The following is a 25296-nucleotide window of genomic DNA, read 5'->3' as shown; positions in this document are numbered from 1 at the left end:
AGATAGATAGATAGATAGATAGATAGATAGATAGATAGATAGATAGAGGGCACAGGGTGAGATGAAGATGAAGGGGTGATATCTGGAGAATAAAATGAAAGGGTGAGAGAGAATTATACTGGGAGAAGGAGAAAGGGAGAGGTAGAATGGGGTAAAGTATCTCACATAAAACGGATAAAAACAGGCTTTTACAGTAGAAGGCAAGTGAGGGGAAGTAGGAGAAGGTGAGGGGGAATAAGTGAATATTATTCTCATAGGATTTGGCTTAAGGAGGGGATAACATACACACTGAATTGGATATGGAAATTTATTTTACCCTACAGGAAAATGGGGGGGAGGGGAAGGGGACAAGAGAGCAGGGGGATGATAGAGGGGAGGGCAGATTGGGGGAGAGGGTAATCAGAAGCAAATACTTCTGAGAAGGGACAGGGTCAAAAGAGAGAATAGAATAAAAGGGGGGTGGGATAGGATTAAGGGAAAAATAGTAAGCTTTTCACAACATGCCTACTATGGAAGTGTTTTGCATAACTACACATGTATAACCTGTATTGAGTTGCTTGCCTTTTCAATGAGGGTGGGTGAGGAGGGAGGAAGGGAGAAAATATGGACCCCAAAATTTTGAAAACATGTGTTTAAATAATTGTTTTCACATGCAACTGGGAAATAGAAATACAGGAAATGTGGTGTAGAAATCTATTCTGCCCTACAGGAAAATTGAAGGGGAAGGGGATAAAAGAAGGGGGGAGAGATAAAAGGGAGGGTAGATTAGGAGAAGTACTGGGTATTCAGAATACATGCCCTCTTAGGGTGAAGGAAGGGGCTAGATGGGGAGAAAATTTAGAACTCAAAATCTTGTGGAAGTGAATGCTGAAAACTAAAAATAAATAAATTTAAAAAAAACAAAGGGCACACAACAACAACAATTCATGTCTTTATTACTTCAATTCAAAGTTGGTCACAGAAAAGGATAGTGAAAAATAGGTTGGAAAATGTGATTTGGGTTTAAAAAATGAAGACTTGCTGCTACTCAAAAGATTCATACTACTAAGGCATGAATACTTTCTTCAAGAAGAAAGTTGGAATTAAAAAACAGGTACCATTTTCATAGTGCTTTAAGGTTTGCAAGTACTTTACAAATATTATCTTGGTTGATTCCTTTAGCAAACTGGTGAGGTAGGTGCATTGTTAACCCCATTTTATAGTTTGAAGAAACTGAGGCTGACAGGGGTTAAGTGACTTGCCCAGGGTTGCATACCTAGGAAGTGTTTAAGGTAGGAGTTGAGCTCAAATCTTCCTGGCTCTAAGTCCAGCACCAACATTAGTTCCAACCATACATATTTAAATAAGCATTTACCTCTAACAAGAGGAAATAGATGAAAGAAAAAAATGGCTTTATTTACTACAATATTTTAGAGTAGCTTAAATGGTGGCAAAAGTGTCTCTACAATGAGGTCAATAAAGCCCAGGAAATGTCAGCCGAAAAGGCATGATCTCCTTGCCAAACAAATGCTAAATATATGACACAAATGCCAAGTGAGTGTGTACACTGAAAAGGGAGAATGAATATTGGGGGGAGCAACATATGGCACTTGCTAGCTGTATTATTCTGACCAAGTCACTTCACATTTTTGAGTATCAGTTTCCTTATCCATAAAATAAAAAGTAATTTATAAATCTGAAAGCACTTTAGAAAAAGGAATTAATACTGTTAAGGAGGCTGCACCATATTAGCAAATGATGGTTACCATTTGAGATATGACCTATAACATATCATCAAGGAGGTATATTACTAATAATAAGAGATAATATATAGAGATAGGAGCTTTAATGTTTGCAAAATGCTTCAAATATGTTAACTCATTGTATCTTATTACAAAAAAAAGGAAGTTGCATACTACATATATGTAACATTATATCTGTTAATTTATTTAATCTCATCACTAGAAAAGGAAATGGTCCAGTCCTATTCCAAGAATGAATTATAATAAAAATACATAGTCTAAATAGTACCCTGGTGTCCATCAAATATTAAAATAACAAGACAAATGTCTCCTTTGATTGGGTACATCTTCTTGTCAGTGAGACTGTCTGATTTTCTCTACCAGTTTCTGAACCCCTCCATGAGAAGCACTTTGAAAACTTTAAACTGCTATGTGAGTGTAAGTTATTCAATATAATGTATCTGCCAAGAATCTTAGAGAGCTTTCTCATCTTTTTCTAAGAATGATGGAAGGAAATAGTGGCATTGTCTGGTCAATGTGACATCCTTTAGGACACATTCCCTAACTAAATTTTTACAGCTGATCAGATGTGGATACTCATATATCTGATCCCTCCTAACAAAGTAGTAAGCAGTAGCAGTAGCACTATCAGGGACTGGTGCCTCAGGTGCTGCTGCTATTACTGCTATTGCTAGTGCTACTCTTACTATTTCTACTATTACTATTAATATTACTGCTATTATAAGGACCATAGACAGAGTTGGAGGGGACCTCAAAGGCCATTTTGTCCAAACCCCTTCTTTAGAAATGAAGACACTGGACCAGCAAGGTAGTGCAGTGGATAGGGCTCTGGCCTTGGAGTCAGAAGGACCTAAGTCCAAATCCAGCCTCAGACACTTGACACTTACTAGCTGTGTGACCCCGGCCAAGTCACTTAACCCTAATTGCCTCACCAAAAAAAAGAAAGAAAGAAATGAAGACACTGAAACCCAGAGGTGTTAAATGACCTTTTTAGGAACATACAAGTAGCATCATTGATGAAATATGAACACTGGTCCTCTGACTTTCTCTTCATGACATGTTAGGAGGGGTAAGAAAATGACTAAGAGAGTGAAAAGGCCAGGAGCAGCTCATACCCCATGGGAGGTTGGGGCAGAGGAACTTCTTGGAGTCCCAGGAAAGCTGGGCTACCCATGAAAGAGCAGATGTACCCATGGACCTCAGAGGAAAGGATGACCTTGAGCACAGAAATGATGCAGTAGATAAAGCACTGGACCTGGCATCAGGAAGACCTTAGTTCAAATCTGGCTTCATTCACTTAACTAGCTATGATCCTGGGCAAGTCACTTTGTTTCTGCCTCAGTAAAATGAAAACGACAATAGCACCAAGTCTCAGGGTTGTTGTGAGAATCAAATTAGCCATTCAGATAGAAACAACCTAAAGAGCTAATGTATGGCTTGCCAAACATAAAAATAGTCCTGCTTGTAGGATGTCTGCTGTTCCCTTCCCAACTCTGTCACTGGAAATAAAATGTTAAGATTATAATAGCAACTCCTGGGATACTTTGGGAAATAATGAAACAAACATTTGTGGAACTCAATGGTATAAAAATAGCAGTAATCAATGAAGCTGATACGATGTTAAAAATTGGCTTTCAAGAGCAAATTCTTGACATTTTGGAAAACGTTTCTCTTGATCATCAGAACATTTTGGTTCTTGCCACAATTCCCAAAAGCATAGAACATATGGTAAGCCAACTTCTATACTTTCCCTTCCTGTAAGAATTACTATTGGAGAAAAAAAAATGTTCTGTCCTAATGTCCACCAAATTATTTTGAGGATAGAAGAACCTTTCAAAAAGGAAAAAAGAAAAAACTTTTTTTGAGATTTTAAGTGATGAAATTGAAAAAGGCCATTGGTTCTGATGATGTTTGCTTATGCCTATGGGTCATTAATAGGGAAGCTAGGTGGCACAGTGAATAGAATACTGGCCCTGGAGTCAGGAGGACCTGAGTTCAAATATGACCTCAGACACTTACTAGTTGAGTGGCCTTGGGCAAGTCACTTAACCCTGTTTGCCTCAGTTCCTCATCTGTAAAATGAGCTGGAGAAAGAAATGACAAACCACTCCGATACCTTTTGCAAGAAAACCCCACCAAGTCACAGAGAGTTGGGTATGACTGAAATGACTCAACAACAACAAAACAACAACACAAGTCATTAGTAACTATGAGAGAGCAGTTTCAGAGTGATGGAGATAATTTCCAGATAGCAAAGATTTGAGGACAGAGAGATGTTGGTAAGGGGGTGGAAGGTTTGATTTTATAGAATACAGAATGTCCCAAAAGTCTTAGCGCAGTTGTAAACTATTAAAATTGCCACTGCTATTAAAAATGATGACTTTATATTTATAAAAGAACTGTGAATACAGTATAATACGATATGCAAACAAGAGGCAACATGATATGGAAGATTGAAAGTTGACCTAGATTAAGGAAGGCCTTGGTTTCAGTACCATCTCCTGGCATACTGGTAGCATGACCTTTTGCAGTTCACTTAGCCTCTATGTGCCCAAGGCAATTCTCAAACACTGTAAGTAGCAGAGAAAAAGAGGAAGTTTTGACCAAAAGCTCTCTATACTACTATACTTACAGTCCCAGTTAAAAAAAAAGGAAATATATTTTATTATTTTAAAAACCTATTAGAATATGAAATGATGAGGACACATGGTGAAAAAAAGTTTCAAGTATTATACAAAAGCAAAATATGGGAAAATAAAATCTCGTCCCCAAATCTCTTTATGAGAGCCTTTGTTTTCATGTGCTCTTTCATCTCATTCCACAGCTTCTCTGTTGCAAGCCAACTAATTTCCATTTTGTACCTTTCTTTATGCTTACTATTGGTGAACCCTTTAATTCTTTTTTTTTTCTCTTCTGATTTTCAATATAATTAAATTTAGTGTATGCAAACAAACTCAAAAATACAGGGTGTCTCAAAAGCCTTCCTGCAATTTAAATCTTAAATAGCTTAGATACAGTCTTTTTAATATCAGTGCTAGTATTCTTGCACTGCAAAGTAGCGGACAACTATTTGAATGACACAGTTCATAAATCACAGAGTTGCAAAGCATATCTAGGCATTCAGATAAGTCACAAGTAGAAGGAATAAGTAAGTCATAAGGATTATTACAAGGAGAGTATGAAGTTGTAATATGGAGTCCTGGAATGAGGACTAAACTTGATCAATGTCAAACTGGCTGCCTTCAAGTATGAATTAATTATATTGAGTTGGAAGAGCAGGAATATTACATCACAATGAAACTTCAATTTTCATCAATAACCACAAAGAAGCTTTTTTTAAAAATATATTACCAAGAAAGTAAAAACAACAGGATCCATTCTTCCACCTCAGTTACTAAACTCCTTTTATCTCCATGACCAGAAAAGAAAAGAACAGAAGGGAGTTAACTAGGTGCAGAATATCCTAGTAACCAGTGATAATCCTACAGACATCATTTAATGAAATATGATAAAAGTCATTCTCAGAAGTAACTGTGCCACTTTGAATAATGTTGTCATTGTGCAATATCAATGAAAAATTTTCATCTTACTATTGTATAGTGTATCTGAATAAACAGAGCACATTTTTAAGGTGAGGTTATAGGGATGATTTTGTTATTGCTGAATATGTCAGACTTGGACAGCAGAAGTTTTACAAGGCTTGCTTGAAACTTTTTTTTTTTTTACAATGTGTCCTTATCCTCTTATTATATTCTCCTGGGTCTTTAAAAATAATAAAATACATTTCCATCTTTTCATTAATTGTTCAGAAGTTTTTCCTGATGTTAAGCTAAAATTTGCTACTTCTCAACCTCCATTCCTTCCTCCTACTTCTTTTTACTGGAGATGAGCAGAAAAAAAATCTGATCCCTCTTACGTCTGACAATACTTCAAATACTTAATGAAAGCTATCATGTCTTCTAAGTTTTCTCTTCTCTAGCATGAACGTCCTAGATTCTTAATCTTCATATAGCATAAACTTGCAGGGCTTTACCATCTTCCTCTGTACACCTTCTAACTTAATTTTGCTGCCCTGAATTAAATACAATGCCCCAAATGGGGTCTAGACAGAGCAAAATATAGTGCAACTATTGTACACTTAATTTTGTACACTAAACATTAGCTTTCTTAGCTGCCTAATCACATTATTGATTAATAACAAATTTGTAGTCCACAGTCCTTCTCCAAAATGTTTTTCAGACCAATTATGATATAAACTCGACTTTCCCATCTTGTTCTTACAAAGTTGACTTTTTTAATCCAAGCATAATATTTTATAATAACACCTATTAAATTTCATCTTATTAGATTTAGACCAATTTCAGACCCTGTCAAGATCATTTTGGATCCTGACACTCATCCAGCATTTTTAGCTATACTCCACATCTTAGTGTTCTACAAAACTGATAAACAAATTGGCTATGTCTTTATCCATGTTACACATACACACACACACACACACACACACACACACACACACAGATTTAAAAACACAAGATCAAACACAGACATCTGGATCACTGCAATGGAAACATCCTCTTAAGTTGACATCAAACCATTTATGGTCGTTTGACTGGACATTCTTCAAGTTCTCAATTGATCAGTTTGTGTACATTTTTATCTAGATCACATCTCTTCTTTTTCTACAAGAATAGCATGAAATTATCAAATGCCTTTTTTTCTGATTTTATCTCCAAATTATCCTGCATATATCTCATTTGTACATATTTGCATGTAGTCTCTCCCGTTAAACTGTGAGCTCCTTGAGGGGGCAGGGATTGTTTTTTGTTTGTTTGTTTTGTTTGTTTGCTTTTCTTTGTATTTTCAGCACTTAGCACAGTGCAGGCATTGTATAGGCACTTAATAAATGCTAACTGAATGACTGAGAGTCTTTGAAGACTCCCAAATGAATACATTATCTATTCTTAACTTCCCTACTCCTAAAATATTACAAACAACAAGAAAAAAATTTAAATACTGCGGAAATATAGTCAGGATTTCACAAGACCTAGAAGTTTCTCCACTAAAAGACCATAGGTCTTTGAACATTATATTTCAAAGAGCAATACAGCTGGGCTTGGGTCCAAGAATAATTTATTCAACAAAGTCAAGTATTGTTATCTATCTCACAAATTCCATGAAGCCATTGTTGAATCAGGAAGAAGTTTTATTAATGACCTAGGAAGGCCAGGCGCCCACATGCATGAGAGCACACATGTGAGAACACGTTTCCATAGGTGTACACCCTTTTATTTCCTATTCCCCATTTGAATTTCCTTCCCCTGTTTCCCCATTGGCTGGGTATTATAGAGGTTACAGCCTACCCCAAGCGCCTAATTTCTCCACATGAATCTCCACTACTAATTCCATCTCCCACTCCCCACAATTCAAGGACCCTGGCTTTTATTTAGGATCACCCCCTTTGATGTTAATCTATATCTAACCTCCTTAATAACCTCTAAAGGTTAGTCTATTCACCACTGAATGTGTTCTTATTCTAATATGACTTCTTTTGTTCAACTTCCACCCAGCCCCCAGACTGCATTCCTTAGGTTCCACTTGACTTTTGTGGAAATTTTAAAAAAAACTATTTCTCACATTCCCTCCCAGTTTAAACTGACTCCAATGCTGTCATGCAGGCACCCAGCCTTTGGTTGAGAGATAGGCAGAAGTAACATCCCCAACGACTTTTTCCACAAGTATAATCCTGAATTAAAAAAAAAAAAAGAACATTTAACAAACTGTAGCATTAACATTAACTATGCTTCCAGTTGTATAGGTCTTTAACCTTGGAATCATTCTCAACTCTTCATTCTCTCTTCTCCTACCTCCATCTAATCCATTTCTAAGTACTATCAATTCTATCTTCACAACATTTTTCATCTCTTTCTCTTCATGCCCAGTCTCCCTTTTCTCCTAAGCCCTGCTGTACATCCATTCAAGAAATATTTCATTATTCCATGACTTCTGTTTTTTCAAGAGAGGTGGTAGAGTAGAGTGGATAGAGTGCTAGCTTTGAAGCCAGGAAGACTTTTGTACAGAGCCTGTATTGGAAACATACTGGCTCTGAGATTTGGGGGAAGCACTTAGCCTGTCAGTGTACTAAGCAACTCCAAGGGTATATGAAGCAGAGAAGGTTCTGACTTATATTGGTAGAGGACATTTCCTCACCCAGGAGCTCTCTATATGAATGAAATCACAAGTCCATTTCCTATTCCTATGTCATGACTTTACATATTTTCCAGGCACTTAACTCCAATTTGATATTGAATTGACTGTGATGATCAGTAACTGCAGGGACAGAGAAATAATGTATCTACCTCTTTTCCTTACTACACAAAGAAGATGCTTAACCAGCTTCTATATTAGATAATAAGAATAATTTATTTAAGTCTGCATTATACCATTTTCTATCTATTTGAACATTTATCATTCACAGTCTAGGTGCTGTAGGAAATGCTAACATATATAACCCAGTCTCTCAAGGAATTTATAATCATCCTACTCATTTTTTCCCCATATTGTTAGAGGTAGAGAGTGTCCTTGCATTCAGACATGACTAAATCCTAAACTAGAGTATTACATACAGTATTGGCAAAGGAACAACAAATCCATATTCATCCAAATTATCAAAAATGAGCAAGGTCACAGAGAAGAGTTGTACAGAATGAGAAGGCATTGGATAGGGTGAGATTTGTATCACTGGAGAGAATATTCACAACTATGTGATCACATCTATTGGGGTACTGGTGATAGCTTTGACTTTTTTTTTGACCACTAAGTGAAACACAAGATAGCAGCCATGGCTACTACCAAAAAACCTTCACCTATATTCCTGCCTTTTACTCATTGTATTATCTTCATGCTTTTAGGATGAAATTTAATCTTTAATCTTTCTCATAAAACAAGTGCATGACATTTATGGCTTTAGTTTAGGACAGGGGTGAGGAACCTGCAGCCTCGAGGCCACATGTGGCCCTCTAGGTCCTCAAGTGCAGCCATTCAACTTAATCCAAACTTCACAGAACAAATTCCCTTAATAAAAGGATTTGTTCTGTAAAACTTGGACTTAGTCAAAAGGCCACACCCAAGCACCTATAAGGCCACATGTGGCATAGGACACAGGTTCCCCATCCCTAGTTTAGGACAATGTAACTCAATAAATTTTTATTTAAAAACCTAGAAGGTTGTGTTTGGGGGTGGAGAGAGGAGATTCTCAGAAAGATGATACAGTATGCGTAATGTAAGACACAGGTCCCCCACTTCAAGTGTAAATAAATGAGAACATTATGCTGAAAGAAGAGCGGAAAAAAGTCACTACAAGGCAATTCTTAGCAAAAACAAAACAAAACTCAAGACAAGTTCAGTAGCCCTTGATTCTGACATATGTACCACCCTACTATGTACCATCCCACTTGCACCCATGTCACAGACTAGTAACACCATAGTAGTTCATTGAAGCCCAAAGGGACAATTATACCTTTAACCATTGGCTTTAAGATTTAATCTTTTATGTGTATGTCTGTAAGGAAAACATCCACCATTGCCAGGATAGGAAAAAACCCTGAATCTGACCAGCTCCAAGACCAGAAGAAAGCATTGAGGTGAGAGGGGCACATAAAGGAGTGTAGAACCTGAGAAGAGGCAATGGAGGGGGCCAGAAGTAGGGGCATTTGTAATAAATGAAAGAAAGGTGGAGGAAAGAATTAGCTGTGAATACATCTCAGAGTTTCTTCTCCACCCTTTCTATCAGTAAACTGTTTCCTTCCTTAGCTTGTGAAGTAGTATACTCTTCTAGCTGTCTCTTACCTTTCTTTCTCATTCTCATTTTCTGACTTCGTTTCCTCATCAGTCACCCTACATAGGGCATACTTCATGGTTCAGCATTTGAATTTTGGTTCTTTTTTTTAATTTTTATTTATTTATTTTTAGTTTTCAACATTCACTTCCAAAAGATTTTGAGTCCCAAATTTTCTCCCCATCTCATCCCTTCCCCACCCCAAGATGGCATGAATTCTGTATACCCTTTTCTCTAATTTGCCCTCCCTTCTATCTCTTCCTATGTTCTCTTATCCCCTTCCCCTTCTATTTTCCTGTAGGGCAGGATAGATTTCTATACCCCATTTCCTGTATTTCTTATTTACCAGTTGTATGTGAAAACAATTATTATTTTAACATGTGTTTTTAAAACTTTGGGTTACAAATTTTCTCCCTTCCTCTTTCCCCACCCACCCTCATTGAGAAGGCAAGCAACTTGATACAGGTTATACATGTGTAGTCATGCAAAACACTTCCATAGTAGTCATATTGTAAAAAATTAAGTATATTTCCTTTCATCCTATCCTGCCTCCCATTTATTCTATTCTCCCTTTTAACCCTGTCCTTCCTCAGAAGTGTTTGCTTCTGATTACCCCTCCATCAATCTGCCCTCCCCTCTATCATCCCCCTGTTCTCTTGTTTCTTCCTCCCCCCCCATTTTCCTGTAGGGTAGGATAGATTTCCATACCCAATTGAGTGTGTATGTTATTGCTCCTTAAGCCAAATCCTATGAAAATAAGATTCACTCATTCCCTCTCACCTTTCCCCATTTCCCCCCCCCACTGTATAAGCCTTTTCTTGTCTGTTTCATGTGGGATAATTAACCCCATTCTACCTCTCTCTTTCTCCTTCTCCCAGTATAATCCTTTCTCACCCTTTCATTTTATTCTCCAGATATTATTCCTTCATCTTCAACTCATCCTGTGCCCTCTATCAATCTATCTATCTATCAATCTATCAATCAATCTATCTATCTATCTATCTATCTATCTATCTATCTATCTACATACACATAATTTTTTCCCTCCAATTACCCTAATACTGACAAAGTTCTCATGAGTTGCAAATATCATCTTTCCATGCAGGAATGTAAACAGTTCAACCTTAATAAGTCTCTTATGATTTATTTCCTGTTTACCTCTTCATGTTTCACTTGAGTCTTGTATTTGAAAGTCAAGTTTTCTCTTCAGCTCTGGTCTTTTCATCAAGAATGCTTGAAAGTTCCCTATTTTACTGAATGACCATTTTTTCCCCTGAAGGATTATACTCAGTTTTGCTGGGTAGGGGATTCTTGGTTGTAATGCTCTCTCCTTTGCCCTCTGGAATATTATATTCCATGCCCTGTGGTCCCTTAATGTAGAAGCTGCTAAGTCTTGTGTTATCCTGTATGTGTTTCCACAGTACTTGAATTGTTTCTTTCTGGCTGCTTGCAATATTTTCTCCTTGACCTGGGAATTCTGGAATTTGGCTACAATATTCCTAGGAGTTTTCCTTTGGGTATCTCTTTCAGGAGGTGATCAGTGGATTCTTTCCATTTCTATTTTGCCCTCTGGTTCTAAAATATCAGGGCAGTTTTCCTTGATAATTTCTTGAAAGATGATGTCTAGGCTCTTTTTTTGATCATGGCTTTCAGACAGTCCAATAATTTTTAAATTCTCTCTCTTGGATCTGTTTTCTAGGTCAGTTGTTTTTCCAATGAGATATTTCACATTCTCTTCTGTTTTTTCATTCTTTTGGTTTCTTTTTACAATGTCTTGATTTCTCATAAAGTCACTAGCTCCAATTGCTCCATTCTAATTTTTAAGGAAGTATTTTCTTCAGTGAGTTTTTGAACTTCCTTTTCCATTTGGCCAATTTTGCTTTTTAAGGCATTCTTCTCCTCATTGACTTTCTGGGCCTCTTTTGCCATTTTGGGTTAGGCTATTTTTTAAGGTGGTATTTTCTTCAGCAATTTTTCTGGGTCTCCTTTAGCAAGCTGTTGACTTGTTTTTCATGATTTTCTTGCATCACTCTCAGTTTTTCCTCTACTTCTCTTCCTTGCTTCTCAAAATCCTTTTTGAGCTCTTCCATGGCCTGGGACCAATTCATATTTTTCTTGGAGGTTTTAGAAGTAGGAGCTTTGATTTTGTTGTCTTCTTCATATGTTTTGATCTTCTTTGTCACCAAAGTAAGATTCTATGGTCTGACTCATTTTGAGCTGCTTGCTCATGATTCCAGTCAATTACTTGAGTTATAAACTCTTTGTTAAGGTAGGGGTCTGTTTCCAGTGTGGAGAATGTACTATCCCAAGCTTTGGGGGTTTTCTGCAGCTGTTTTCAGAGATACTTCTAGGTACCTATAAATTTTCAGTTCTTCCAAGGTGCTATGATCAAGGGCAAGGTGTTTATTCCTTTCCTGGCCTGTGCTGTGGTCTATGAGTGACCACAAGCACTCTTTTCTGTCTTTGAACTGTGAGGGGGATTCCCTCTCCATCACCACTATAAGCTCCACCATGCCAGGGCTCATCCTTGCACCACGACTCCCACCCATAACTGTGACCCAGATCCAACCATGGGGAAAACAAGAGAATTCTGCACCAGCAAAGAGATCCCTACAATCCCCCTCTAATCAACCACTTGATTCCTCCTCCGTCTGTGGGCCTGAAGCTCCAGAGGCAGCTGCCACCCCATGGCCAAGCTCAGGGACTGGGGCTGGGACCAACCATGCTTCTCTCTTCCACCACAGACACAGACTTTTCCAACCGACCTTCTAAGTTGTCTTTGGCATTTGTGGGTTGAGAAGTCTGGAAACTACCACAGTTGCCTTTGATTCAGTCCTCTGCTTCATTGAGGCCTGTTTTACCTGTGCACCCATACCGAACTACATTCCTCTCCCGGCCTGGAGCGATATACCTTTCCAATCAACCACAAAGGCTGTTTTGGGCTGTAAATTTGTTTCACTCTGTCTTTTTGTGAGTTCTGCTGCTTTAGAATTTGTTTAGAGTCATTTTTATAGGTATTTGGACAGGTTTGGGGAAGAATTCAAGCAAGTCACTTCTTTTACTCTGCCATATTGGCTCTGCCTCCTGGATTTTGGTTCTTTTCACTCTGCTCAACTTTGGAAATTATAGTCACTCAGAGTTTGAATTACTTCTCAATGAAAATTACTGCTTATCTACAACCCAAACTAGAAAGGAAGGGATAGTCTATGTAAATGCACAGAAGTAGAGAGGGCAGAATAAAATCAAGGAATATTTAATAGATCAGTTAGACTGGATCATGGGGTATATGAAGGGGAGAAAAGAAAAACCAAGTTCAGAATAGCAAGTATGAACCAGATTGTGGAGAGCCTTGAGTCTTTGTGTAACCAGTAGGTATTGCTATATAGGACAATTTAGCTAAGGAAAATTTTTCCTCTTCCCTTATGAAAATTAAAAGGGCCAATTCTCCTCAGAATATACTAGTTTCTAGCCAGTAGGCTAGGCTTTGGACATTACCTTACCTCTAGTCACACTTCCTTTCTCCCCTCTCCATTCTTTTACTTCTGTAGCTGTAGATTCTTGCCTCAAGCATCAGCATTTAAATCTACCCTACTACTGGTAAAGAGCCCACTTAACAGTTTTAAGTTGGAATGAATTGGCCCAAATCTAACTGCTTTCCTTTCTTTGATCTTTTGGGGACCTTATTAAAACATCAGCATAGCTCTGCTTATTAAAACATCATTATATAGCTCTTGAACTACTGCTCAGAGAAAAAAATCCATAACAATTTTGCCAGAGATGAAGATCCTTGACCTGTTTAAATTTTATGAATTGGGGAGCTATTGTATCTCCCTCTCCATTTCCATTTTATGCAAACACATCCACTCAAATAAAACAAATGAGATCAGATCTTACCTTTATCTAGAGAAATCCAATTTTAACTTCTATCAAAATAGTAAAGGAGCAATTTAAAAGAACAGGAAAATACCTAGTAATAAAAAATGTCTGCTATTTAACATTCAATAATAAAGTATAGAGAGAATCAGAGAATGAGGAAGTTCATCTTATTTCTAAAGTCCCTTGTGAAAAGGCAGTTCCATCATCTCCCAGATGGATTATTTCAATAAGCAGAGTAGTGAGTAGAAGCTTCCAATCACTCAAAATATCTTTCCAGCTTCCATTAAAAGTGTCTGCCAATGCTGCTGCTCTCTGTTTGTGCTTTTCTCACCCCACCCAGCCTGCATCTTTCTCATATTTATCCAAAGGTGCTTAGTTTGCTGATCCTTGATTTAAAATATCCCACGGAGTTGAAAAACTCCATTCTCTCTTTCAGAGTCTGGAATAGTTCAATCAGGACTGGTGGTCTCTGGACTGTTGTGGAGAAGAAACACATCTTTCTCCAGATGTTGGAACCAGAGAAAAAGATCCCACCCTGACTGGTTACAGCTCTGCTCATGTGTTATTATTCACAATTTAGTTCCTTATTGCTCTGCATTGTGGGTAGAAAAGGAAAAAGCCAATTTACATTTTTACTTCAGAAATGTTTTTTATATTCCAGATTACTTTGGAAAATGTATTTTGTACACATTTATTATCAATTGTAATATGTATTCTTTTCATCTTTCAGAGGTATGTTTAATATATGAAGAAATAAATGAGGAAAAATAACACAACCTAGATGGATAGCCACTCAAAAAAATTATTCCAGAACTAGACAAAAGCCTAAATTTTCTTTGTATTCAGAGATTTTAGTTAGCTCTAGGATTACCTCCCTTGAGAACAAAGTGTGTGAGGGAAAATCAATTATCCCAGATGTATTTCATAACTTTTTCGCACTGTGTTTTAAACTAACCCTAAGTTTTTCTGATGCTCTACCTCCATTTTATGCTATTCTTCCAAGTAAAGTCTCCTCCTGTCACATTCAAAGCTTCTGAGTTTCTGTGATACCTTTATATATCATAAAAATATGAAGATTAGAGAAATAGCTACATCCATTTCTAGAAACATCACTCTAAACAGTTCAGACTCACTCATCATACCATATTTTTATAATGTTTATTCATAAAATAACAGACCATTCTCACAAGATGTCTCATCTTCTTTCTCTGTCTTCTCCTTATTTTACCCAGATCCTAATATATCTAAATTAAATTTACATAGTCATGCATGCATGCAAGTATGCATACGTATGTACATACATACATACACACATACACACACTCTCAGATATTTCATAGGGAGAAACACCTCATATAATGACTCAACAAAATACCTTTCTATAAAATTCTGTTTGACTCTTAGTATCTCTAATGTTTGTGGGAGAGCCAAGCAACATATTTGTTGGAATAACAAAATTAAAGGATAACAGATGGATAACCAGAGTGCTACTTCAGAACCCGTGCAATGCAGAGAGATCAAGAGAGATCCTAATAAGGTCTCAATAAGTTTAATAGACCCTCTGTGGAGGATCTATAAAAGCACATGGACAAAAATCCTGGAGGATGAGAAAGCTACATATGTTGCAATCAATGCCAGAAGGGGTGCTCACATGAGATCATTGATCTATTGAAACACTGAAGTAGACAAACTAAACAGCAAACTAAGATCTTTCTTTATTAGCCCTCTCCAAATTAAGGGCTGCTTGGGAGGTATTCATGCTTACAAATAGAAATAGGGAGCATGTGCTTCATTTTTGCTAACAAGTTCGCCATCCTCTGACTTTAGCATTTTCCTCAAACGGATAAAAGTCACTCAAGTAGTTAAACCTCAAAAAGTTAAAAAACTGATTTTAAAAGTTAGTATAAATCTGTTGGTCTATATGATCATATATTGTTTCTGAAGTAGATAATATGTATGTGTGTATGTATGTGTGTGTGTAGATATGCAAGTGTGTGTATGTGTGTGTGTGTGTGTGTGTGTGTTCAATATTGTATCAGCATGCTAAATATCTCCATGGTACTTGGATGGCTCTCTGGTCTCATTCATGTTTGTGGGGGTGAAACTTCTACCAGCAGTTCAGCTACTTGAAAACAAAACTTAGAGAAAAAACAAGCACATTTTAATAGCTATAGTGTTATATTAAAATAGCTAACTTGGAAGGATGGGAGACTCAATCGATTTACAAACATTTATTAGACACATCATATCTGCTAGGCATTGGAGTAGGTGCTGGGAATCTGATTACATATATGAGATAGCCCTGTCCTTTAAGATACTTGCACTAATGATCATGTATAGACTGAGGGAGGTGCATGGAAGGGGAAGAGGCCTTTCTACTTGCCTTGCCTTGATAACTGAGGCCTTTGCAGTCTAATTAAATATATTGGAGTCTCTGGTTTTTTTTTTCTAGCACCAACTACTAAGAACCACATACTCATCTCTTCTTTAAGCCCTAAACCCCTAATTGAAGCAGGGGAAGGGGCCTGGAGAGATATGCCTGGTTTGTCAGACCCTCCTAAGGATGGTTTTGTCTATACCACTGATTTAACATCTATTCTGTTACTAGCAGAGGGTTTTGAAAAAGAGATTGGGCCACATAATTCTAATATGATTAACATGACACATAGACTCCATTCTACTTTTATTTACAATTTATCAGAAACAACCTTTCCCATTGTCCTCTGCATCTGCCCAGTAGACCTTCATTGCTTCCTAATTTCCTTTGTTCTGTTGCTAACCACTAAAGAAGCAAATTTGACTTGATATGCATAATTCAAAATGCCCAACCTCCAAGGGACAAAAGCCACGGTAAAGAGAGCTACTCTGCACAGGTAGATAGTAATATTAGCTAACATTTACACAGCTCTTACTATATGCCATACACTCTGCTAAGTTCTTTACAATTATTATCTCATTTGATCCCCAAAACAACCCTGCAAGGGAGGTGATGACTATCATCCCTATTTTTACAGATGAGAAAACTGAAGCAAACAGAGGTTAAATGAGTTGTTCAGCATCATGCAACTAGTAAATATCTGAAACTAAATTTAAACTCAGGTCTCACCTGATTCCAAGTCCAGAACTGTGTCGCATGAACCATTGTTGCCAATGAAATCACAAATCTGGTGAAGTGTAGGGATGAGGAAATCGATTCATTAACCAAATTGGAATTTTTCAATCACCTAACCTGGGCTATTAGAAGTTATTTTTGCCTTATTCCAAACCTCTCTTACATTAGGGTGTCCAGCACTTCCTTCAAAGCTCAGGCTCATGCAAAAGTTTCGTCTAGAACTAAGCTCAGTCCAAAATTTAATGAGCAACCTTGTTTCTTCTTTTCCTCTTGTGCAGCCTTGACTGGAAACCATAGTGACAGCATCTGATAGTAGCCCAAAATACACTCCTTCAAAGAAAAGCAGGGAAGAAGATAATGGTATGGAAAGGAAGCACAGAATAGAATGATGGCTGGGACTTAGCCTTCTCTATAAAGGCTTAGGGATGGCTTGGAAAGGGCACAAGCAGATAAAATTGTCAAGAAATTTCACACTGCTTGTCCCTAAACTCTTCATCCATTCTTTCTCTCTACCTTCCCTATCATAATTTTTGACTTTTCCATTTATCTTTATTTAAAGGAAGACCAAAGAGCCCTGTCAGTTTTCACAATCATAAAGCTTTTGTTTTGTTTTTAAATTTGGGATTTTACTTTCTGCTTCCACTGATGCCCTCCTTGAATGTCTCATTCTGGCATGGAGATGAGTCCCAGCAGGGTAGGACAGCAGAGTTCAAATGCTGGTAGATATCACTAATATGATTTTAGTTTTGAGAATAAACAACAAAGAGCACATTATCAATACATAAGAAGCATTGTCATCAATGACACCATCATTTAAAGAGATGACAGTTTTATCTATGTGGATGGCAATGTATTGATCACTCATTTTCCTGAATGCACTATTAAATTGGCAGAGAAAGATTACTGATCCCTCCTTTCTTCCCCATCTACTGAAAATGGTGATGTTAAACACAAAAGATATCAGAATATACACCAGGACCCAAGGGCAGGGCAGGATTTGAACCCAGTTCCTTTCATCTTTCCATTTATCTTTATTTACAGAGATACTAAGGAAACTTTTTCCCTTTTCTTATTGGAGTTGTATTTGTTTTATTTTACTTTAATTGGGAATGATGCTTTCTTTAACAATGTTCTACTCTAATGACTCATAAAGGTGACCACGGCTATTGGGAGGGTGGGCCAGCAGTGTACAAGTGCTGGCAAACATCACCATTATGGTTTTAGTTTTTAAAATTGCATAATTGGAATGTTTTCGGAGACAGAGAGTGTGAATAATGGTATATGATCAGAACTTAGGGAACATTGTTATCAAATACACTATCATGTTAAGGGATGATGGGAGATACATATAACTAAATGGTTGGCAAAATATTGATCATTTATTTCCCTGAATGCCCCATTTACTGGCAAATAGAGAAGGCATGGCTCCACCATCTGTTGAAAGTGGTAGCATTAGATGAACAGAGATGAAAGGGTTTCCCAAGGCCACATATCTAATAAATGACAGAACTGCAACTAGAATTCAAGTGATACAACTCCAAGTCAAGTTGGTCCTCCCTCTCTCATCATACCATGCAGCCCTCCATAGTTAATCTGGCTTCATTTTCTTCATTCACCATTTTTCATAAACACATTATGTAAGTGTAGGGGTTTTTTTTGTTTAGGCCATTTTGAATGTATTGAGAAATGTTACAAATAATTTACTTTAAATGTGATGGTTTTTCATAAAAACATTAAGTGTAAGTTTTTTTGGTTTAGATGATTTTAGTTTATTGGAAAATATTACAAATATCATATGAAAAAATGCTCTAAATCACTATTGATTAGAGAAATGCAAATCAAAACAACTCTGAGGTATCACATCACGCCTATCAGATTGGCCAACATGACAAAACAGGAAAATGATAAATATTGAAGATGTGGGAAAACTGGAACCCTAATGCATTGTTGGTATAGTTGTGAAATAATACAATCATTCTGGAAAGCAATTTGGAATTATGCCCAAAGGGTTATAAAAATGTTCATACCCTTTGACCCAGCAATAGCACTTCTAGGGCTATATCCCAAAGAGATCATACAAATGGGAAAAAGACTCACATGTACAAAAATATTTATAGCAGCTCTTTTTGTGGTGGCAAATTGGAAGTTGAGGGAATGCCCAACAATTGGAGAATGGCTGAACATGTTGTAGTATATGAATGTAATGGAATACTGTTGTGCTATAAGAAATGATGCACAGGCAGACTTCAGAAAAACCTGGAAAGACTTGCATGGACTGATGCTGAGTGAAATGAGAAGAATCAAAAGAACATTGTACATAGTAACAACAATGTTGAGTGATAACTAATATTGATAGACTTAACTCTTCTCAGTGATACAAGGATTTAAGACATCTCCAAAGGTCTCATGATGGAAAATGTTATCCACATCCAAAGAAAGAACTACGGAGTTTGAATGCAGATTGAAGCATACTATTTGCTATATTTTTTCTTCTGTTTTGTTTTGTTTCCTCTTTCTGGTGGTTCCTCCTATTGGTTCTAATTCTTCCTTATAACATGACTAATGTGAAAATATGTTTAATAGGAATGTATATGTATAGCCTATATCAGATTGTGCACCATCTTGAGGAGGGAGGGGGAGAAAAATTAAAAACTCAAAAGCTAATGGAAGTGATTGTTGATAAATCAAAATAAGCTAATAATGAAAAAAATGTTACAAATAATTTACTCTAAATGTGATAATTCATTGAAATACCTCACTGAATGTAACTATGTGACTTTTTTTTCCCATTTCAAATGTGGGATGTGGAGTGCCTTCAGAGTTTGAAAATGTTGATATTATTGGTTGTAAAAAGCACAGTTATCTGTCTAGGGAAACAGTACACTATTAATGTTGTGCAGGCTTTGAAAATATGAGCTCAAACAACATAACGTGCTCTGGAGGGAAATGGACTGGATCACCATATTGTTACAGTGATTATGGCTCTGGACAGTTTAATTATTATGATAATATAGCTTATTATTAAGCAATTGATAAGTACCTAAAGGTCCACCAAAAAAAAACCGTTAAACATGCCTTTATAAAGCTTGTCTCTTTAAACAAAAAAAAATACAAAAAAAAAAGAAAAGCCCTAAGACACACATATATTACTAAAAGAGATCTTTGACAAATCCTCTAGAGATAGGTATCAGACCTGTGATTTTATCAGTAGAGAGAACTCTAAATGAGGGGACTCCTTCTACTAATGCAGGGAGGCACCTTCTCTGCAACTTATACTCTTGAAGAGCTGCCTAAAAGGTTAAATGACTTGCCCAGGGTCACATAGTCAGTATTTGTCAGAAGTAGGTCTTGAACCAAGGTCATCCTGGCTTCAAGGATGGCTCTCTATCTAATATTCCATGACACCTTTTTTTTTATTATTAAATTTTCTTTGTAATAAAACAAGCATTTCCATAATATAGTATAATAAAAAAGATGATTGTACATGACACTGCAAATCTATAGTGCACAAATATTTGCAAACAGCTTTCATGCCATCCCCCAAGTCTTCTTTTTTCTAGGCTAAACATCCTTAGCCGCTTCAACCAGTCTTCACAAGGCATGAACTCATGGGTCTTTGCCATCTTGACTGACCTCCTCTCTATACTCTTCTTTCATAACTATCTTTCCTAAAATATGATGATCAAAATTAAACACAATACTACATTTGTGATTTCATATCAGAGTATATTATCACCTTCCTATTCCTAGAAGACATAACCCTCTCAATATAATTCAAGATTTTATTACCTTTTTGGCTACCATTTCAATAGAATGTATGCTCCTTGAGAGCAGAAACTTGTTTGCTTTTGTATTTAAACCCTTAGTGCCTAGCACAGCACCTGGCATATAGAGTAGGCGCATATTAAATTCTTGCTAACTGATCAATTGATCATAGCATTATTTTTAAATCAGTTAACTGATCATAGAGTTATTTTTAAAAAGAAATGTAATAAATAGAGAAGAGAAATGGTTAACTCAAGAAATGGGAAGAAAAGAAAGAGAGGGAAGAAAAAAAGAGAGTTTCAATTACAAATGTATTTTTTTAATAAATTAGCAACTCAAAAGATCTAACATGTCAAATGTCTGACATGAAATCTCATAATAGTAGTTGCTGAATTGGCATCCTTTATGTCTAAGTCATATTCCCCTTTGGAGTTTGTCTTGGTATATGATGTGTGATGTTGGAGTATGGGTATCATCTTAGAAAAATTTAGAAGCCTAACATAATGGTTCTAAGTCTGAAATACATATCTTTCTGGAGTGACTAGGGGAAAAAACATACAAAAATGCACAAATGGAAAGATAAAATCAAAAACCTGAAAACCAATAATCAGTACAATCGCTAACCCCATATTTGACTTTAATTTCCATAAAATCATATGGTAGTCTTTGTCAGATACTTTGCTGAAGATCAAGAAAACTGTGAATATCCCATTCCCCTGGTCTGCTGATCTAATAAATGTGTCATAAAAGAAAATGCATAGGCCTACCACGACCTGTTCTTGATAAGGCCATATTGGCTTTCAGGAAACTTTCCTTTTCAAAATGCTCATAAATCATCCCTTTAATGTTGTATTCTAGAATTGTGTAAGGAATATAAGTCAAGCTGAGTGACCTCTAGCTTGCAGAATCCACTCATTTTCCTTCTTTTCCGTGTTGAGGCATTTGTTTGTCTCCAGTCCTATAGCACACCTCCCATTTTCAAAGACCTTTCAAACATCACTGACAGTGGTTCAGCAATCACAAATGCTATGATTTCATGACCTATTCAGAAATGAATTCTAGATAATTTCATGTATTTCCTTGCTAATATCCCTAATAAGGCAGCTACCTGGTGCAGTGAATAAATGGTTGTGCCAGAATTTAGGAAAATTCATCTTCCTGAGTTCAAATCTGGTCTCAGATACTTACTAGCTGTGTGACCTTGGGCAAGTCACTTACACCTGTTTACCTCAATTCCTCATCTGTAAAATGAGCTGGAGAAGGAAATGGCAAACCACTTCTGTAACTTTTCCAAGATAACTCTAAATGGGGTCACAAGGAGTTGGACATGATTGAACAACAATGAACTACAGGCCTCCACTATGAAGCCAGATAACTTTAGTAGATGAAATATGAAGATATTTCAGTGTTAAAGATGCTCTCTGATCCTTGCACAATCTGATAGTAGGGGAAGGTAGGTGGCACAGTGAATACAGCACCAGCCCTGAAGTCAGGAGGACCTGAGTTCAAATATGGCCTCAGACCAAACACTTGCCACTTACTAGCTGTGTGACCCTGGGCAAGTCACTGAACCCCAATTGCCTAAAAAAAAAAGTTAAGAAAAGAAAGAGATAGTAGAACTGCAATTGGAAGAAAAACTGCTGCCAGACAGGGAAAACTCTGGAGTCTTTGACCTGGATGGAGAAAATTTTCATTTGGCACAAGGATTCAGCTGAGCTTAAGAATATCATCTGTTGGTGTTTTCTGGAGGCTATAAAAGTTTGGAAGAGGGCCACAGTGTGGACTAATTTTTGCTACTATGTGACCTTCTGGAAGATCTGCCTAGTTATGATGGTAAATGCCTGAGATTCTATATAGATACTTATTTTGTTTAAGTGCCTCCTACCTCTCATCTATACTCTTTTGATATCCTTAGCACTTAGCATAGTGCCTAGCACATAGCAGATGCTTAATAACTGTTTATTAATTAATTGGTTTCTTGATTTTTTAGTTGCCTGGCTCACTCTAACCAGCACTCATTCAAGCAGGTCTAGATTACCAGAGATAGATCACCATCACAGTGTTACGCTCAAAATCTGAGTCCAAGAGTAACCATGTTGAAGGAAAATACAATTCTCCACAACACTCTTACCTCTTGAACCCCTATCTATTATGTTTTCTACCTATACAAGCAGCCACTCAGAAGGTAATGCACCTATATGGTACATGATATTTGCATGGCTACTCATAATAATGATGTTTCTATATCTTAAACATAATAATTTACTTAACAAAAAGGTAAAATAAATATTATAGAAACTAAAATATTAAAAGTCAATGCATAAAAATTAATACATCACAAAATACATCAATCTAAATCACATTCTCCCAGCAATGCACTCAATATCTGTAGTAAAGATACTTACTTACTTACACATACTTAAAGGAACTTTGCAGAAAAAACAGGTAAGGGAAGAAAAGTCATGTCTTTAGGTTAACTCTGGATTTCAGGTTTTGATGGCATTAGTCCATTTGGGAACATTTGCACCAAACATATCTGTTTTTCCACTTACCGCTTGATGGTCACTTTTTACTGTTATCATTGTTATCACTTTTGAGGTAGATAAGTCCTCTTCTCTTCTCTACTTGAACACAGCATTTCTGAGCTCTATTAATTTACAATCACTCTTTAAAATGACATTTAGAAAGCATTACCTTTTAATGTGAATAGCAGTTCTCTACAAAGCTCATCAAACTGTATTTCTCTGGGCTATAAAGAACAGACCAAATAGTTGTTCACTTACCGATGGTGCATTGTCTTGTTGGAACAGAGCTTACAGCAACACGGCCAGAGTAACTCTTTAAATCAGGCAAACAAAACTTACTCAGGTCCTTGAGATACCAAAGCATCAACAAAGCCTCATCTGCTTTTCCTTCTCAAGACAGAGGTGGAAAAAGAGAGCTATGAGAAGTTTCAACTCTTTCTAACTGTAAGGGGTGCTGAAAGACAATAGCTATCATTAAATCTCTTAGCTAATGAAGTCAGTTCCTTCCTCCACCAGCAGAAGTCTTCATTCATTTGGCTGTTTTTAGCTACCACAGAGCTGACAGAACAGATTTCTAGGCCCCTTCTTTGTCTTCAATTCTTACTCTCAGGTTCTTATGTCAGGTTTTTCTTTCAGTTTCCTATACTTGATTTTTAAAAATCTGGTTCTGATATATTTCAGTGGTTTTAATGAGAACCTTTTGATTCTCAGGGAAGCATCTTTCACTTAAAAAGTCAAAACTCTCTAAATCCACCTTCTCAAACTGATAGTCCTTTTGAAATTATATTTAAATCTCCAAATTACTACTCAATTTTCTTTTAGTTTTACATCTTCTAGTCATCAAATACTTATATGCAAGTGATCTGAGGTACCATATACTACTTCGTAGAGGTAAAACATTCAACATAGTCCACACATTGCTTTGGTGTCCTTAAAACTGTGTTTCTTTGTTCATATTTTTCTGTGTCTCAATAAATAAAAGTTTTTTGCCTCTTTGTTACACCGAATTGTACACATGCAAGCAAGGCATTATTCTCCATTGTTCATAGGAGATTTGAGTCTTTATATTTACATCACAGTTCATTTACTGTCAAAACTGCTTAAACCTCATTTTGAAGTGGTGTTTCTTCATATACATTTATTATCAAATTTTCATAAAAAAAATTCATCTCCTACTCCCTTTGGGCATTCATCTATAACAGAAGCAGTAACACACATACTATTGCAATAATTATAATTGTTTTCATTTACATGAAAAATATTTTTTGAGCCCTTTTCATCACTAAAATAATCCAGATGGACAGAGATATACAAATCTTTGGGAGAAGTTTGCTAATTGTTGAGTGGTTTCATTAGAAATATTTGTGAGTTCTATTTGTTGCCCTCAAGTTTTTGCTATGAGCATTGCCATCATATTCAACCAGAACTTCTAAAAGCACTCTTGTCCTCAAAAATCAATGGCCACATTCTTCCACTGAATCTGTTAAAGGCTTTTTTAAAAACAAAATTGTTTAAGCAATGGATGATAAGACATTTGGCAAGCTGAAACCTATTAAACTTACCTACTCTAACTTACTAAATAAGTCATTTTACTTAGGAAAAAGAAATGGGTTATTCAAATAGAATATGAGTATAATAAACATGTGGAATTTAAGGGAAAATTTTTAAACAATACGAACAAAATTCCAATGATGAAACCGTATCCATTTCTGAAGCTGAACGATTTGAAAGTGTCTAGGACTTTGGTATTAAGAACTTTTATAATTATATCTGCTGTGCATGCTGGGGCTGCAGCATCTGAAGAGGAAGGTGCCAGGTCATATCACCATAAGGGGTTGCTTCGCTGGATGAAAGCCTCAGGGGCTAGACTAGAAGCAGGGCCCTTGGTCTTTGGGGCCAGAGAAGTGAATATGGGAAAGCATTGCTATCTCCAGGGCTCATGGGATTACCTTTATGTGGTTACAGTTGGTCAGTGAGCGGTGGTGATGGTGATGGTGATGGTAGTGGTAATGATAAACCCCTTCTCCACAGGAGTTGCTCACCTAGATGATAGCTTTAGGCCAGGCAGTATTTACTGTTAACAAAGCACTATGTGAGTTATAAGGAAACAAAGGTCATTACTATCTAATGAGAGTGTGAAAGGATGTGGCATTTGAGATGGGTCTTAAAAGATGGGATTACATGGATGTGTAAAGACAAGGAATCAGAAAACGGAGCATTAAAGGGAGAGTAAGCTGTCTAATGTACCTAGGCTAGAGTAGATGGATAGAGTAGCTATCAGAGTCTATGGGTGAAACTAAAAGGGTTTATACAGAATAATTAGATAATTTAGTCAATGCTGAATGTTGGTGCATTTAAGAGAAAACCCAAATGGGAAGGCCATGTGGCTTAACTAGAGACATATAAAGGAGCAGAAGTTAGAGACACTAAAAGAAGCAT

General features: G+C 36.7%; 1 pseudogene; it reads left to right on the top strand.

The window, feature by feature from the left end:
• The first annotated feature begins 3088 nt into the window (after positions 1-3088).
• On the top strand, positions 3089-5273 carry LOC114029063 (annotated as a pseudogene).
• Positions 5274-25296: the final 20023 nt, after the last annotated feature.

Source organism: Vombatus ursinus, unplaced genomic scaffold, assembly GCF_900497805.2.
Source record: "Vombatus ursinus unplaced genomic scaffold, bare-nosed wombat genome assembly UNPS02014909.1, whole genome shotgun sequence".
Taxonomy (NCBI): Eukaryota; Metazoa; Chordata; class Mammalia; order Diprotodontia; family Vombatidae; genus Vombatus; species Vombatus ursinus.
This window is presented reverse-complemented; position numbering and strand designations above follow the sequence as displayed.